The sequence below is a fragment of the Megalobrama amblycephala genome, linkage group LG7 (assembly GCF_018812025.1).
Source record: "Megalobrama amblycephala isolate DHTTF-2021 linkage group LG7, ASM1881202v1, whole genome shotgun sequence".
In the NCBI taxonomy this organism is placed as follows: domain Eukaryota; kingdom Metazoa; phylum Chordata; class Actinopteri; order Cypriniformes; family Xenocyprididae; genus Megalobrama; species Megalobrama amblycephala.
In genome coordinates, this window is record NC_063050.1 from 31522694 (window position 1) to 31537089 (window position 14396).

General features: G+C 35.2%; 1 long non-coding RNA gene across 1 annotated transcript; it reads left to right on the plus strand.

Annotated features, from left to right (window-relative positions):
* The first annotated feature begins 427 nt into the window (after window positions 1-427).
* LOC125272320 lies at window positions 428-14190 on the plus strand. The gene is made up of 3 exons (XR_007185817.1): window positions 428-1062; window positions 11975-12077; window positions 13045-14190. It is a non-coding gene; the product is annotated as an uncharacterized LOC125272320 (long non-coding RNA).
* Window positions 14191-14396: the final 206 nt, after the last annotated feature.

The window sequence follows — 14396 nt, forward strand, 5'->3', positions numbered from 1 at the left end:
AAAAAAGTTATACCCAAACAATGTTCAAGGAAGGGTTGACAATTCCGTGCTTGACAGTTTGAGGAGTTTTATAGCTTTGTTTGTTTATCTGACTTTGTGTGAATTTGTTTTTGTTTGTTTTTTCTAGAGTGCACTAAAATGAACCGGAAAAACTGGTGGGGGTTGTGTGAGGTCTAATTCCTATGCTCACTTATGACTTAATGGATAGAATTGTTAATCTCTTCCCTGGACTTGTTTAAGATTATAGGAGTATTTGCAATTTAATTCTAAAAATACATCTATTTAAACACATTTTTGTGGCATTACAATGCTTTAGCAAGTTATTTAGGAGATTCTTTTTTTAATCCTAAAACAACTTAAGATATATTATACAGGCACTGTCCTTCGGAGCAACCAGGTTTGGATAAGGAATTTTATCCAATCAATGAATTTTCCCTTCTGGGTCATTTCTGACCTATAGATCTTCAGCCACACCCCAAATCTTTAACCATATTCCAAAGTTATTATGAGTATATAAATAACATTAAAACATTAATTCATATACATAGCTTGAAGTGGGGTGACCTTTTCAACACCAATTTGTGTCTGTGAATTTTTACAATAACTGGTATTTCACAAATAAAGTTATGCGTATTTGGCATGCTGTCAGGGGGGAGGGCTCCGAGCTCGGAATATTGGTCCGAACCCAGAGTACTCCCCCCAGTGTGGTAAAAATAGATAGAACTAGAAGTTGTCACAGTTCCCGTGTTCCCCGGACTCCATTTCCCATTATCCTCCTGTTCTCCACACCTGCACCCACTTCCCTCGTCATCTCCCCATCAGCACTCATCATCTTCACCTGGACGTAATCATCTTCACTGCCTTTATAATGGACTCACTCCCTGCACTCCCTGTCCGTTCTCTGTTGTGTTAAATGTATGTTTTGGTGTTCCTTGCCTGAGTTAATTAAAGTGGTTCTATATTTGTGGAAATCCGTATCTGCCTCATCTCTGCGCCAGCGTACTTGTAACAGAAGTGAGGTGAAGGGGTGGAGGAGGGATGCTGATAAACTCTCAGATGAAGGTAAGTCTGCTGTATTTATACCTCTTGTTATTGGTTGAGTTGATTAACTATATGCTCTCCACCTGTGCTAATTAGGTTAATTATCTGAACCTGCTCCTCCCAAATTTTGTTAATAAAATATCATTTCATACTGAAAGCTGAGGCTCCATCTCTGGAAATGACTCACCACATTTTCATGACTTCACCGTAATGTACTGAGATCTTTAAATCACTTTGTTATGGTAGTATAACAGGCAGATCAGTATTACAGCTCTCTCTTTAAAAAAATATTAAGTGCAAATTAAAAACCTCTGCCAAATCGATGTGTGGATAATTCTGCTGTGGCCCCCTATATATATATATATATATATATATATAATAAATACTGTCCCGACTTCGGGATTGACGTCACTTTGTTTACCATGGTAGCCTATACATTTACTATATAGAATACTGTCTAAAAATATTGAGAATGATAACAAATTATACATCATTTGAAACAAATGTTCTAAGGGTTTATTGTCAATCTATGGTGTCTGTTTTACGATATAGATGCTCCAGCAACAGTAATATTGTAATTTGTGTTGGGAGTACAAATGACAACATCCAAAATCAAAAAAGGATCTTTGTTATGAAATAGTGATCAAGAGATAAATCCAATATTTCACCTGACCGATCTGCTCTCCATCATTGTTCTTCAATAAATTATACAATCTGAGCACTGTTTATGTATAAAACTGTATTCGATCATGTACATTAGACACTCACAAACAAATAAACCTGCCTCCAAAGTTTATTTTACTAAATAGTGCAGCAGTTTTACTTATATTGTATGTTTACTTATAATATTGTATTTACTTATTATATTGTGGTGTCTTGAGAGCCATATTCTCCAGCCATTGTCATTGTAGTAAATCTGATGGACAAAACTTTTAGTCAATGCCAAGACGAACCAACAACGTGTGTGCTATTTATCTTCTGCATGTGTACACATGTACGCAGATGTCTGTCTCGACCATTCAGATATCAGAGTTTGTATGAGATAATCCACATGTCACAAGCAGTGTTGGGGAAAGTTACTTTTAAAAGTAATGCATTACAATATTGCATTACTCCCTAAAAAAATAACTAATTGCATTAGTTACTTTCTGTGTGTTACATTACTTTTGTGTTACTTTTTCTCACCTGGACTGGGCTTGCATGTTGTTGTTTTTTTAGTAACAACAAAAAAGCTATATTTTGGGCAAATGTTATTTTTGGAAATGCATATTTATGCCTGTACAGTAAAGGGCACAGCTCAAACTAAACTTTCAGCTGTGCTGCCATTCTGCATTAAAGAAAAATAGGATACAGAAGGAAGTTCAACACTTATTTCTAAATCCAATCTAATGTAATTTTTTTGTTTATTAGTGTGGTTGAATTGGATCACTGAAGGTCAGCAGCAAAGACATTGGTTAATAAAGTGAGATTAAATACATTAAGTATATTTGTGTAATTTAATATATTTAATTCTTACAGGTTTGCATAAAATTCTGAGATTGCTTTTCACTGTTTTTATTCATTTTGAGAAATACTGAACGTTTTTGTGCAAGCGAGTCACATTTAGTCTAGAGCTACAATAACCATCATGTTTACGCACACAACACCTCTGCTCTTAACCTGTTTCTCTCAACATGAAGTCAGTAGAGCTGTCAGTCAATAAATGACATTTCATTTAGCAATGAAAACACTAAAATCATGTGCACAGATTTAGTTTTTTTTTTTTTTTTTTTTTTTTTTTTTAAATAAAAACTCCAACTTTTAACATTGTGAAATGATTTATTAATAATTAATAATTTTAAGAATATTTCACAATTATTTATTAATTTTAATTTTTTTTAAAGAATGGTTTAGTATATATGGTACATATAAAAGTAATTTTAACAGTTTTCTCTAGCCCTCAGATTATTTTTGTTGCCAAGGGGCACTTTGGAGCTCCAAGTGGCCATTTTTGAAAAAGGCACTAGCAGGCACTAGCATTTTTTGTTGTATCATTCTCAAACTTAAAACATAACTTCTTAAGACTTGTAGCTTTGGGCCCAGTGTATTTCTAGATTTCGCACACATTTTTATTATTATTTTTTTTTTTAATGATAAAATTATGTTACGCAAAAAAAAAAATAAATAAATAAATAATTCCATTAAACTTCTGCTTGTCTAAATTTTTTAAAAATATATATTAATTCTAACTTTGAGAATAAAGCCCAATTTGTCTACTTTCAATGATATCACAACTATGCTCATATTCCAAATGGTTTAGGAAAGACAACCATTTGAGTTCAAGATTGTCATTTTCCTGTTTGGGGCTCAAAAATGGGGGTGCGCCTCAAGAGGTTAAAACAAACTTTCATATCATCCTTACAACTTTTAGAATGCAACTGGACGTTTCTGAATGGTTAGTGGATAAATTTATGTTGTTGCTTTGGAGTTATGTGCCGTCATGTCAATCTTTTGTGCAAATCCAGCATTGATTTGACCCTCATTTGTGAAGCAGTCTGGCTTAAAATGATGGCGTGGCAACAACACTCTGCTACAACAACTCTTCCTCTTCTCTAAAGCAGCCCAACATGGCCTTGCCTCTTTTTGTTGCATGTTCTCGGGGGACACATTTTGTTGTTGTTCTTAAACAGTGAATTCTTTAAAAGAATCTCCCTTTGCATTGAACAATGAGCAGCATAACTTTGCAGATGTTGTTTATGCTCAAACAGCAACATTACACACTAACTAAAGTTAAAAAAGTTCAATCATAATCAGCCACCCCTTTAAATGAAGTTGATTTGTGTGTGTATGGAGAAGGTAATAGCAAAGAATTATTGCCATTTATAGCTTATTGTTATGGTCATGAATATTATGACCTCACTCCTCAGTACTGCATCTTTATAGATTCACTAACACACACACAGTGAGTGCTGCTGATGGGCATCACTGCTTTCTTGCCTCATCCTTATTTGATCCTGTCATCACACGCAGTGAGAATGCAGAAGTGTGTGTGTGTTGGTGTAATAGTGCTATGCCGAAACATGCAGAGGCAGCCTCCAGGCCCATCATTCCTGTTCTGCAGATCTTGACTAAGGTCGACATGATGTGGTTATGCAATAATCACAACAGATCCAAAAACCTTGCAGGCCCAGCACATGCACGCACACACATACAAAAGATTACTGCAGTTTTACATCTAGAAAACTATACATGAATACATAGGACATGAAAAAAAACTACAGTTCTTTTTTGTAAGGGACACAGACACCAAATACTTAAATATCAATCCATTTTTCTAACCTTTTCAGAGAGATAACTGTAAGGATTATGTTTTGTTCTGCTTAGTTTCATTGTGTTTTGTTTTGGTTTTGTTCTGTTTCTGTTCCCTTCATATATGTTGACCTAGGATGCATCTCAATCAGCTTCCTAGGTCATGAATCAGTATATATCATGTACATAAATTCAGGCACTGGTAAGGACAGTAAGGATCCTGGCTCACTACACATTGGGACACTTGGACACTATTTCCGGTGTCATGACAATGTCCTCATTGTACAACATCATTACTGGTATTTAACAGAAGGTATTACAGGTATTTAACATAACAGAAGAACTGATATATTTCTGACTTTTTTTTTTTTTTTTTAATTATATAACCTGACTATAGAGAGCTGATTGAGACACACACTGTTTCCTTGTGTGTGCTAGTTATTCACTTAAGTTTACCTGTAGCTCATAGTGTCCTCATTTACCCTATGTTTTTAAGTCCTCAGTTCAGTTGTCTGTTCTATGGCGTGTTATACCAGTTGTTCTGTGTCCTTGTTTTCTGAGTGTTTTGTTTTGTAAACTTTGATTTTGCTGCAATTAGATCCTCTTCCTCGTCTTTGCTGCAACCTATGTGACAATAACAGAATATCTTATTGTATACCCAGAGGGCCAACTTTTCATCTGATGGTCTATAATAAAAGAGAAAAAAAAAAGAGAAAGAAAGAATGAAAATGTGTGTGACACCTACACTTTTCACTTTTTGCTTATTCCCAATGTTATTGTTGTTGATATTGTAATGATTAATAATTGTGGCTCTAAGCAAATAAAAGAAATACATTTCCTTTATCAGCACACAGTATTGAAAGTAGCATGAAGCTATGCATTCAAGGATCTAAAATGCTACTAAACAACCATCTTTATCAAGCAATTCTGTAATTTGTCAGCTAAAAAGTTGACTCTCTTTTTATGCCTAGAACCCTGAACAATGAGAAGATCTATCAATAAGCCCTGACATACTAATATATAGCAGATCCAAATGTTGACGTATATGATGTATAATATAAGTAGGCTATAAATAACAGAGCAAGGTTTTTGCTTATTTATCCCATTGCTTTTAAAATGTAACAACTGATCCAATAAATTAATTTATATTTGATCCTTTATGAATACAATAAAATGACACTTTATGATCTATGAACTTTGAGTGAACATGGTGAAACCATGAACATAGAAATTCCCCTGAAGTTCTGAGATGAGCAAAGACAAGCAAGTCTGATGGAAAGATAATTTTCTCTTGTACAGTCTTGAGAATCCAGTTTTATGCAGAAGCTTTGGAAATATGCATCTGTTGTTAAGGAGCACTAGGATCTATACAGTAGAGAATGTGGAGGAAGGAGAGTAAATGTGCTTTTAAATTTTTTTTTTTTTTTTTTTTTTTTTTTTTTTTTTTTTTTTTTTACTAATGGAATGCAGAAACCAACATGTTATGTGTGAATAGCTCCTTAAAGATTTCAATTAGAAACAAAAAGAGTTTTACAGTCTGATGTCACAGAAAAACCTTCCAACAAATATCATTTAATCTCTAGAAACAAACATGTACTTTCAATCACCCATAAATTGTTGTTTTCAAGAGTATAGCCATGGTGCACATGACAAATGATGCCCTCGTTGTTTTCATATTTTACGTGGAGGAAAACAAGTGCAGAAATAACATTTATATTAATTTAATCTTCCTTCTGTGGTTTAAGTCCCAGATATCTGCACTGCATTATGTAACATAATGTAACAAGATATTCTGGTGCCAAGTGTTTAGTACTTGAAAGCTCACTTGTCATTACTGGAACATTTTAAGTTATAACAGAGGAAATTGCAGTGTGTGATAATGTTCCATTCAAAGATGAACAAAAACGCTTTAAAAGCCCTACACACTGAAGCTGTGGGCTGCACCCACGAAATGTACACACAAATATGCTCAGACTTGTCCATTGTAATCTCCCACTTTGTTTTGACATGCAAAAAATGCCAGCAATGCTGAGAGCACTACCAAAGTCTTTTAGAAGGTCAGAGCTGATGATGACATAGACAAGCATAATACAGTATTAGGTGTGTTTATGAGTGGACTAAGATTAATGTAGGTATAGTGGAATGCTATTGGTACAAAGAAACTAGTGCATAGTCTGTGCATAGCAAGCTGAAGATTTCAAATGTTGCTTTTTGTTTTGCTGTCAGTTTTTCAAAGATGCCGTCACTGAACGTGCTGTAAGTCACCCGGAATAAACACATCTACCAAATGCACAAATTTAGATGATGGTGTGATCATAAGTATTAAATAAACAGATTTATTTTGAAACCTTACATATTTAGAAAATATGTCCTAATTGTAATTAAATTAAAAATAGTTTAAATTATGTGAAAATTATGTTTCGCCCACATTCCACCATAATTAACATAACAGATTCAAAGGAAGGTTCAAAGATCACACTGATCTGAACACAGATACACCCACTGTCCCTGAATAATCGCTACTGACCTGACAAGCTGTTACTGCGGCCCTGTAAACAGGGCTTTAAGCCATGGAGCACATGCCAGAGAAAAAGAGCAGAAGAAAGAGAGCCAAATAGACAGAATGAAAGGGAAAGAAAAATTACATTACTGCACACCAAAACTTTTTTTTTTTTTAATCCTTCAAATAAAAGTTCTGCACTTTAATGTTAAATTAACCAACAGAACATTTGCTTGCCTCTTAAAGGGATAGTTCACCCAAAAATAAAAATTCTGTCATCATTTACTAACCCTCAGGTTGTTCCAAACCTGTATAAATTTCTTTGTTCTGTTGAACACAAAGGAAGATATTTTGAAGAATGTGAGAAACTGAACAGTTCTAGGGCAACATTGACTTCCATAGTATTTTTTTTTTCCCCCTACTATGGAAGTTAATGGTGCCCCAAAGCAGCCTGGATACAAACTTTCTTCAAAATATCTTCCTTTGTGTTCAGCAGAACAAAGAAATTTATACAGATTTGGAACAACTTTGGGGTGAGTAAATGATGACAGAATTTTCATTTTTGGGTGAACTATCCCTTTAAAAGTGATATGTCTCCCAGGGGGGAAATGTTCTTATTAATTACACTGGAACACATTCTTAGAGGAACAACTGACAGCCTTCCAAAATACTCCAAATTCCGTGATCACCATCAGTTTGGCAAAAATGACGCTGTCTGACACTTAAAGGCTTGAACAGTCAAAAGTGTGGTTACATAATAGAGGCCCTGAGACATTATCCTATGAAAAACTTTCAAATCCAGAACAGAGCTGCAGACAGAATTGAGGTTGGAGCCAGTGCTGACTATAATTACAAACATTCCTCAAGTGAGTCCTACATATTATAGAGACAGAGCATTCCATTGACGTCAACTCTACCTTCTCTCTTGTTCTCACTGGGTAGTGTGTGAGGGGGCTCTTACAATCCTCTGTGTGGTTATGTCACACAACTAAATTTCCAACATAGTGTTATGCATATTTATAGAGATTATGAACCAGAAATTCTTCCATTACAACAAGTAACACTTCTAGTTTGTTAGTTTTAAACAAATATAATGCCATTTGAACTGTGTGGAGTATGTGAACACTGTTTATGCCCTGCAGTTGATTCTGAGCCCATATGCTTGTCTTTTCAAATGGAAATCAGTTGCCCTGTTTCCATTTGCCTCACGATTTCTATTATTTTCTCTATTTATCTCTTTCTACTTGTCCCTGTTGCTGTTGGAACAACAGTAACATTTTACAATATGGTTTCAATTCATTAGCATGCAGAATCAAAAACTTACGATGAACAATATTAAGAGCATTCATTAATCTAGGTTTCTGCTAATTCTTTAAAAAATACTATCGTTCACTGTTAATTCACGAGTTCGCCTGTCCAATCAGTCTTAATAGTTGTTATGGTAATGCTAAACAAACTTGGCTTGCTGTCCTCGAAGGAGGCTCGAACCCGAGGCTCGGTTCGAGCTCAGAGCTAAACCCCCCCTATAACAGTACTGCGCAGAGGGAAAATAAGAGAAATCAAGGAGGAGATGGGGAGGAGGAGGAGGGATGCTGGAAGAATTGTCGCTGGGATGATGCAGTGACTGCTGCTTATATACGCTCGTAATGATGATTGACAGGACTGAATGTTTAGGCTCCTCCCAAACCTACGTTTGGAACTACATTTAATATCTTAAAAAATACATATAGAAATTTAAATTAACCTTGTTTTTGAGTTCATTATACCTGATGCGTTAACTAATGTTGACAAATTGCACCTTATTGTAAGTGTATTGTAAGCGTAGCTAATCACAGAAAACTGGTCACATGTTTACCAATATTAATGTAAGTTAAAGCACTAATCTGTCTGTTTGTGATTTTTAAGGAGAGAGAGAGAGAGAGAGAGAGAGAGAGGTGAACAAGTGAGAAAACTGACTGAAGAGAGCAGATGTCTATAAATGTCTTGGCAAAAATGCAAAGCCCCTTTTGGCGCCATCCTGGCAAACACAAAGTATGCAACAGATGGGCTATACACACAGAACACAGATTCAGAGATTCAGCTTTTCAACGTTCTTTCAGCATTATTGTGGCTCTTCAACAATACTGCTGGGGGCCCAGCGCTAGTTGAATTGTGAGACGTGAAAATAGAAGAGTGGATTTTTGGATTCTTGTCTGTGGGAGGTCCGCTTTGTGCGCTCATAACCTGGACATTCAAAAAAAAGTGACCCTACATTAGTAATTTCTTTTCCTCACTGCTAGATCAGTGCTATATAAGGATGTGAGAAACCATGAAGGTATTTTTTTTTTTTTTTTTTTTTTTTTTTTTCCAGAAATTCCCCTATTCAGTCTTATCAACCTCACTCACTCAGTAAGCTGATAACAGATCCCTTTTCTACGTGACAGCTGGACACCAGACACAAGAGTGCATTTGTGGGACTATTTGTGCATGTGCATGTGTATGTGTGTGTTTTACATTTTTGTGCAGCATAACAAATGGAATGTTATGTGTTTTGGTTGTGATTACAAAGTGAGATCATGGTTGAATGTAAGTTATAGGCCCCTGAAAAACTGCAGAAAATAATGATTGTTGTTTGGTCATTTTGAAGAGGAAGTTTTTTTTTTTTTTACATAACAGATCATTTAACTGGCTCATCCAAAACCACTGAATTTGTGTACGTGAAATGGTTTTTAATCTTCATATACAGCGAAACACCCAATGTTCATCAAATTTCTTTCTATCCTTATCAAAAAAGCAATACTAAAATGCCTTAAACTGTGACTTCAGTACCAAAGAATGCTGGTCTCATTTAGTTCCTGTAAAGAATCTCTCTGATTTCAGGCAAAACAGGGACATATTATTGCCATAACCTCCACATATTATTGATTTTTGATATTGAATATTATTGAACATTACAGTATTCATACTGTAACAGTGCAAGCTGAAGCAACAGAAGAGGAAGAAAGATATACAGTACCAAAAGAGTTCTTCTAGTGAGTCAATTTCTCTTCAGTCACAAGGTTTGCTGAGAGTTGTACACTTCTGCTATAATCTCTTGGAAAAGGGAAGTGCAAGCTTATGTATACAATGTTTTAGCACTGAAATGAGTTTTAAAGCCTCACTACAATGGTTAAGAAATAGTCCCACTCCCAGGCCAGTGTAAAGTGGGGCCTATTTCATATTCATTTAAAGGGTTAGTTCACCCAAAAATGAAAATAATGTCATTTATTACGCACCCTCATGTCGTTCTACGCCCATAAGACCTTCGTTCATCTTCGGAACACAAATTAAGATATTTTTGATGAAATCTGATGGCTCAGTGAGGCCTCTATTGAGAGTAAACCTCTCAAGATCCATAAAGGTACTAAAAACATATTTAAATCAGTTCATGCGAGTTCAGTGGTTCTACCTTAATATCATAAAGCGACGAGAATACTTTTTGTGCACCCAAAAAAACTAAATAATGACTTTTCAACAATATCTAGTAATGTCCATTTTCAAAACACTGCTTCATGAAGTTTCGAAAGCTTTACTAATCTTTTGTTCAAGTCCATGGTTCGGGGTGCCAAAGTCACATGATTTCGGTAGTTTGATACGCGATCCGAAAGCTTTCAAAGCTTCATGAAGCAGTATTTTGAAATCAGACATCACTAGACATTGTTGAAAAGTTGTTATTTTGTTTTTTTGGCATATAAAAAGTATTCTCGTCGCTTTATAATATTAAGGTAGAACTACTGCACTCACATGAACTGTTTCAAATATGTTTTTAGTACCTTTGGATCTTGAGAGGTTTGGTGGCTTTGCTCTCAATAGAGGCCTCACTGAGCCATCGGATTTCATCAAAAAAATCTTAATTTGTGTTCTGAAGATGAACAAAGGTCTTGCGGGTGTAGAACGACATGAGGGTGAGTAATTAATTACAGAATTTTCTTTTTTGGGTGAACTAACCCTTTAAATGGCATGTGATGACACTTTGTCTGGTCTCAGAAATGGACTCCCGTTAAATGAATGAATGCACAAATCATTACACAAGTCAACCTCAACAAGTATCTTGTATATCGTCTAGCAATTTTTGTACTTGTGGGACAAATACAAACCATGTTTTTAACCATTTCATAGCAGTGTGTATGTTTAATAACTGTGTGAGTATGCGCATGGATAGAAATATGTGTGTACTCGACTATCGGAATCTAGCTTTAGTCTAATAATGAATCCAAGTCTAATACTTTTTTGTTTACTCTCTATGAGATATTTTGGATCTTTTAAACACTTTCACTTTATCTGTGTATATATATCTCTGTTTCTTTAACTTCATACATTCAAACAGATACAGTAGAGGTCATGGCTGGTATTCTCATGATTCAGCCTTGGCTTTATAAAAACCTTGTGTGGAATTTGGCCTTACATCCCTTTCCTGCCTAATTTCTGCCACGCTCCCAAATATGTCTTGCTACATCAGCTGAAATATAAACCTGACATGAGTGGCATTACATTTTTTTTTTTTTTTTTTTTTTTTTTTTTTTTTTTATATCAAAATGTGTAGTTCCAGTAATTTTACATGCGCTTCAACATATTTGTATGTGAGAGAAAATGCAAAATGTTTGATCAAAACTTGAAGAAATGACATCATCTCTCCCTCTTATTTGTTTCTGTCCTCCCATCCCCCCACCTCTATTAACCGAAAAAGAAATTCAGGCAGGTCAAACCAACAGGGAATCATTTACTATGAAGGTGGAAAACTCACTTCCTCCACAGCTCTGGAGCCAGCTGTAACATTTAATCTGTGGGCCCTACAATGAATCCTCTTGTGCTGCTACAACACACTAAAACAATAAACAGGAGTTATGTTATTTAATAACACAATGGTGCTAGATGATATTGTGACAATGTGACAATGACATACTGAAAATAATCATGAAGACTTCTGATAAAGTCATAAATCCAGCACTGACTGCCTCAGATATATAAATGAACTAAAATGACCTGCATATCAGAGGTCATTTTACATGCTGAGAATGTGACTGACAAGCTTTGTTACAAATAGGTTATGTATTTTCTCCCTGTTTCACTCTTCCACTCTCATAGTGAAGGAACTAATTCTGACATGTTTAATTACTCACTGATCAGACAAGATACAGACGAGGGAGGAGAAAAGGAGACGTGCAGACTGTTGTGAAATCTGGAGGAGGAGGGGAGACACCAGCACATTTTGAGAACAAAGTGAGAGAATGTAAGATTTGACACTTATAATGAGAAATTTAAAACCTGTTGAATAAATAAAGGACCTTAAAGATACCAATTCAGACTGATAAACACAATTATTTTGCAAATACAGCCTCCTTTTCTGAACTTTGCTATATCAGTGCACCTGATCACAATGTTTTAGTACCAGGCTAATTAACCCAGTTCCAGAATAGTAAACAATCCATCCCATGGTTTTGTAATTATTTGTTAGTGGAAGACCCTTTTGGATAGAGCACATATACTTATGTATGCGTTAGTGTGTAATAATTTTATTGTTGTATATGCTCAACTCATGTCTCACAGTCTGCACAGTTTAGATGTTGAGTTGACAATGTATGTTATTATGTACCTTAACTATTATTTTCTATTATATAAAAAAAAAAACCTAAATAAACGATGCACCTACACAGGATGTGATAAACATGAAACAATATGAGGTAATTCTAAAGATTACAGAACCTACCTAAAAATAAGTTGATTTTAGATATAACATCCCTTACAAGATGTAAACAAAATAAAAAGATACTTTTACTATGCAAAGAGAAATAATGGATAACATGCTGAATAATGACAACAACAGTGGAATTATCATGAAAGATTTGCACCAAATTTCGTGATTGCCCAATTCCCTATCAAACTAAACCTAAACAAGACTTTGTCCAGTCAAAACAAACAGGCTTTTCCCTTGGTGAGGTTTCAGACCGAATGTTCATTTTGAAAGTATGTGTTTATGTTTTTGGCAAGATGTTATGTTTTTCTGCAGGATAAACAGTACAGATACAAGCATGTACAACCAATTGAGACCTTTATAGAGGCAGGAAATGGCGTTATAAACCATACAATTACAAATCTCAGGCTAACAGTAACCAGTAGTTATAACTATTGTCATTCAATGCAAAGCCTGAGCAATGAGTTGAGTAACTTTCAGCAATTTTTTTTCTCTTTCACTCAAGGTCACACTCACAGCAGCATGGCTTCAGCCCACCCCACTCCCCTCTCCGCCTGCAGAGAGTAACCCTTTCTCATTCTGTCCGCTGTGGAGAATCTTACCCTGTCTCACTTTATCTGCCTGCAAAAGTCTAACCTTGTCTCACTCTGTCTGCCTGTAGGAGCAGAAGCCTGTCTCACTGTATCTGCCAGTGAAGATTTAAACCTCATCGTCTTCCACCTGGCCATGTCTTGCTCTAACTTAAAGGGACAGTTAACCCCCCCAAAAAAAAAAAAATTGTCATCATTTACTTACCCTCATGTCATTTAAAACTTTATTAAATGCATTTCTTTCTTCAGTTACACTTTATTTTAAAGTATCCTTGTTACAGTGTAATTGCACTAATGAGTACTGACTAATATTAATTAACTACATGTACCTACTATAAGGTTAAGGCTTGGTTTAGTGTTATTTGCTTATAATTATGCATAATTCATGTGTTATTATTAAGAACATGTTACACCTTTTAGATATTTTGAAGAATGCTGGTAACCAAAAAGTGTTAGTGACTACTGACTTCCATTTTATAGGAAAATAATGAAACAAACAAACAAAACACTGAGACATTTTCCCACATTTTTCATGTTCCGAAGAAAAAAGAAAGCCGTTTTGGTTTGGAATGACAGGAGGGTGAGTAAATGATGACAGAAGTGTTATTTTTGTGAACTATCACTTAGATGTCACCCTTGTCTCTAGTAGTATCGTTAAATGTGGCCTTCTTCTTCCTTTTATTAATGATTCAACCATTTTTTTCTGTTTCGCAGTGAGGTTAATAATCACCTCAGTGCTTCTTAATAAAGCATTGCTAAGAAATCACATTGATAAAATGGCAAAACATACAAAAGGTGTATTTATTTAAATACGCATATAGTGACAGAGATGGAAGAGGAGACAGATAAATGTGAGAACACTCAATATGTTGGCTGAGGGATTGGAATGCCCCACCTCCCGGTTAAATAAACCAGTCAGAAAAATACAGTTGTTCATGTGATTTGAGCTCATTTAATTTAAGCAAAATGTACAATTGTTTTGAGATTTAAAGATTGTGAGATTTCATTACTGATTAACAACTTTTTTGTCATTTTGCCATTTGGAAAAGAGGCGGTGGAACGACAGATGTTCTAATCTGTGAGACTGTGATTCTAATGGTTAGATTGTGTATCCATGTTCTCACACATATCAGCATAATCAACAACAACAATGGATTTGCCCTTGTCTTAATCAGGAACAAAATCTAGGGCTAACTACGGGATAAACTAGTTAGACTGTCTTATCTCACTTAATAAGGTTAAAGTCCACAGCATTTTTCCACCACAT